Consider the following 5,099-nt stretch of genomic DNA (forward strand, 5'->3'; position numbering starts at 1 on the left):
ATCTGCCTGATGAGTTCCAGCTCTACTTAAGGCTGCAGCCAAGTTCTACTCTCCGCTGGAGCATTGATTCCGTTTTGGTATTTATGCTTCTAGCCAGTGCTTATTATGAGTAATTGAGATACTCACCTTGTTTCTTCTGCCTACAGTTGACCTGTCATTTGGGTCCGGTCCTGGTCCGACTTTTCCTTGGTGCCTTGCCCTCCAGCCACTTGCCTGTCTTGCCCTGCCTGTCTGCAGAAACCATCCATGGAAACCCTTGGATTACAGCTGAGCCTCTCTGCCTCCTCCAACCTGTAAGAGGAGACAAACAAACAAATCATTATCACAACAACCCTCCGTACAAGACCCACCTGACCTTTGTCCTTCCTCCCCAGGGGTTCCAGGCTACCAACTGTATATATGTATATAAATATCACTGTAAATAAATTCATTTTCTTTATCTGAGTCTTGCGTCGTTTCCGGGTCTTGTACTATCTGGGTATCCTGAGCTTATGATAATCAGGAATTGAGCTACATGATGTCATCAGCTCACTGCAGCGCAAACACCCCGAGGCTCTTTACGTTGTAGCCGGGGACTTTAACCACGTGACTCTAAAGGACTGTCTCCCAAGCTTTTATCAACATGTGGCGATTCCAACACATGGAGACCACACGCTGGACCATGTTTACACGAACGTAAAAGATGCATACAAAGCCGAACCCCGCCCCCACCTAGGACTGTCAGACCACATCTCAATCTTCCTGGCTCCTGCTTACATGCCCCCGCTGAGACGCTCCAGACAGGTACAAAAGAAAGTTAAATGTTGGATCCAGGACTGTGGCCCCATACTGAGAGATTGTTTTGACCGAACAGACTGGCAGGTTTTCAGAGAAGCTGCTGAAAATGGAGGTTCGCTTGATCTTGACCAATACACATCCTCAGTTCTGGGTTACATTAGTACATGTACTGAAACTGTCTCCACTATCAGAAATGTTAAAAGCTACCCAAACAGAAATCCTTGGCTGAATGCAGAGGTGCGTACCCTGCTGGAAGCCAGGAACACTTCTTTCAGGTCTGGAAACTCAGAGGAGCTGAGTAGGACAAGAAAAGAGCTGGTTGCTGGTATTAAGAAGGCCAAGGCCACATATGCACAGAGGATTGAGGGTCAATTCATCTCACAAGACCCTCGGAGCATGTGGAGGGGCATTAAGTGCATAACAGATTATAAAGGAAGGAGCGAACAATGCCCCAAAGACCCATCTCTGCCTGATGCCCTCAACAAGTTCTATGCATGCTTTGAAGACCCGAACAGACCACCCAGCACCAGACTCACCTCACCACCGAATGAAGAGCATCTCAGCGTGACCTCAGCAGAAGTAAGGAGTACTTTCAGGAGGATTAACCCTCACAAGGCAACCAGCCCAGACAACATCCCCGGAAAAGTGTTAAAGGAATGTGCTGATCAGCTCTGCGAGGTGCTGGCAGACATCTTTAACACCTCACTTACCCTGGAGACAGTTCCCACCTGCCTGAAGACTGCCACCATCATCCCAGTCCCAAAAAGCTCTACAGTGACTGGTCTGAATGACTATCGGCCAGTGGCCCTCACCCTGATAGTCGCTAAATGCTTAGAAAAACTGGTCATGACTCACATCAAAACAACCATCAACATGAACGAGGACCCTCATCAGTATGCATACCGTGAGAACCGATCAACAGAGGATGCCATCTCCTCTGTGGTCCACACTACGCTCAACCACCTGGAGCAGAAAAACTCTTACGTCCGTATGCTCTTTGTGGACTTCACATCCGCCTTCAACACCATGATCCCCCAAACCCTGATGGACAAACTATCCACACTAGGACTAAGCCCCTCCATTTGCAACTAGGTACTAGACTTCTTAACAAACAGACCACAGTTAGTGAGGATCCACAACTTCTCCTCCTCCACCATAACCCTCAGCACTGGCTCTCCTCAGGGATGTGTGTTGAGCCCCCTCCTGTTTACTCTGCTCACGTATGATTGTGCAGCTACCCATCCAGGCTGTCACATTGTAAAGTTTGCAGATGATACAGTGGTGGTGGGATGCATCACAAACAATGATGAGTCCAGCTACAGGCAAGAGGTGGAACACCTGGAGAGCTGGTGCAAAGAGAATAACCTTCACATCAATGTGAAGAAGACAAAGGAGATGATTGTGGACTTCAGAAGGAACAAAAACATCTAAATCCCCCTGAACATAAAAGGATCTGCGGTGGAAGTGGTCTCCAGCACTTGGGTGTACACATAAATGACAACCTCAGCTGGAGCAACAACACCACCAGCCTGATCAAGAAAGCTCATCAGAGACTCTACTTCCTCAGGCGGCTGAGACGAGCTGGTCTGGGAAGCTCAGTCCTCACCTCCTTCTACAGGTGTGCAGTGGAGAGCATCCTGTGCTCCAGCATCAACGTGTGGCATGGAGGCTGCACAGCTGCAGAAAGAAAAGCTTTGCAGAGAGTGGTGAAGGCTGCACAGAAGATGTTGGAGTCAGCCTCCCCACCATCACAGACATCTACACCTCCAGATGCAGGAAGAGGGCCACCTGCATCATGAAGGACCCCACTCACCCAGCACACACACTTTTTGCCCCACTCCCCTCAGGAAGGAGGTTAAGGAGCATTAAGTGTAGAACCACTAGACTGAGGAACAGCTTCTACCCTGAGAATGTTAGACTCATGAATCTCTAACTAGAATAATCACTGTGAAAAACCATATCATGTTGCTGCTGATCTGTTTCGTGTTGCTGCTGATCTGTTTCATGTTGCTGCTGATCTGTTTCAATGTTGATGTGTTCATGCTTGCACATCTGCTCACAGACTCATGTTCATGTTTTTGCTGATGTTCAATGTTTTTATGTTATGAGTGCTTAGTGTATATTTAGTTGATGTTTTTCTTAGTTCATATCTTATATGTTATTACTGTTTTTCTTATACTGTACATTTTATTGTTGGATGTAACTGGGACCTTGAGTACATAATTTCGCTCCACTACATGTACCACTTGAGGTGCGAATGACAATAAAGAATCTTGTCAGGATTTGTGTCAGGAGCGAACCCAGAGTGCAGAACAGGGACTCAACTCGGCAGATATACAAAAATAGGCTTTTAATGATAAATGAAAAGTACAAAATAAACAAGCTGACGGGGCAGCAAAACTTACATAAGCAAGGAAGGAGGCACGGGGAACTCAGGAGACACGAGAGACACGGGGAACTCGAGGGACCAGGAAGACAGGGAGAGACTCAGGAGAGCCAAGGAAGCGTACCCAACGAAGACGACCCGATGAAGAACAAGACAGAATAGGATGACTTAAATACAAGGAGAAGACGAGACATGATAACAAACAGCTGGGACGAGACACAGGTGGCACTAATGGAACTAATGAGGGAGCACGAGGGAAACAGACAAACCGGGCCACAGAAAAGTACCATCCTTACAAATCTCTGACTCTGACTCTGACTCTGAATTGGACCCAAACGCAGGCAGACACTAGGAGCCTAAAACAAAGGAAATTTATTTATTAAATAAATGAAAACCAAAAGCTGACATGGCAGCAACAACTTACAAAAATACAAGAAAACACAAGAAGGAGGACCATCACATCTGGCAGGAAACTTTTTCATGCTTTCATAAAAGAGCACTTCACTCTCATACAGGTTTAGTTGTGGTTCCTAGAGACCTCAAAAGTAGAATTTAAGGCAGAGCTTTCAGTTATCAAGAACCAACCAAACTGCCAGTTTGTATTTTTTTATTATTTCTAGCCTTTAGGTGTTTTTTTGTTTTTCTTCTAATAGGGGGTACACCTGTACTTGTCATTCTGCGTTTGTCTCTCCTTCCTGTCCTCTCAAATCCCAGCTCGTCAAAGCAAATGGCTGCTCGTCCAGAGCCTGGTTCTGCAGGAGGTTTTTCTTGTTAAAACAGAGTTTTTCCTTTCCACTGTTGCCTTTGTGCTTGCTCAGGATGGGAGACTGCAACAAAGTGAAAAGGCAACGTAATCTGCTGGCTTCCTTAGATAGATAATTTTTACTAATTGGCTTTTATAATGTTTGCAAATGTGTTTATATGGTGCCTGGAAATTATGTATGATGTGACTGACACCATATAAATAACTAGAAAGTTCCTGTAGAAACTTTGATGGGGACTGCCTATTTATTATTAAATTATTATTAATAATAAATATTAGTATTAATAATCAAAAATATCAATAATAAATACTAATTATTAACATTAATAATGATTAATATATTGTTAATTTATTAAATATTATTAAAATATTAATAATAAATATTAATGCTATCCACACCAATAATTAGTATTAATATTAAACATTACTTATTTTTATTAATAATAATTATATTAAAATAGATAATTATTAACATTAAAAATGTATAATTGATATTTATTATTATTATTACTAATAAATAATAATTATAGGTGATAATAGGTAACAATAGCTGCTTTACATGCATGTTGAACCAAAATGGCTCCATATGTTACTCAGTTTCTGTGAAGAGTTTTCTAACAATCATTTCCTAGGGGAAATTTGGCATCTTTGTTAGCAAAATATGTCACCATGGTAACTGTGAATGCCAATAAAAGTAATTGCACACTTCCCTGAGCCGGGCTGGTAATTTTGATATAACTTTCGGGTTATTCGCAATTCGGGCCACATTAAAGTTGAAAAAGATATGCTTTTTAGGTGTAGAATAATAAGTGGGCAGTCACCAACTAGTTCCTGGAGTTGGTGAAATATTGCGTCTTTGTTTGCAAATTACGTTGTCATGGTAACTCGAAATGACAATAAAAGTAATAGCACACATCACGGGGCCAAGCCACTCGTTTTGATATAACTTTTGTGGGGGTAGACGCTGGTGTTCGGGCAGCATTAACGGAGATAGAAATTTAGCCACTTTTCCGAGGTGTAGAATAATAGGTGCCTGCCGTGCATTTGCATGGAAGTCCCCAAATACACTGAAACTAAACTTAAACCAATGAACCACTGGTGAGGTGAAGACAAGAGACTGTTTTAAATGGATGGAGGGTAAGTGAAAAGTGGCATTACCTGAGTTATTAGACT

Source organism: Nematolebias whitei, chromosome 17 (assembly GCF_014905685.2).
Source record: "Nematolebias whitei isolate Nwh7 chromosome 17, NemWhi1, whole genome shotgun sequence".
In the NCBI taxonomy this organism is placed as follows: Eukaryota; Metazoa; Chordata; class Actinopteri; order Cyprinodontiformes; family Rivulidae; genus Nematolebias; species Nematolebias whitei.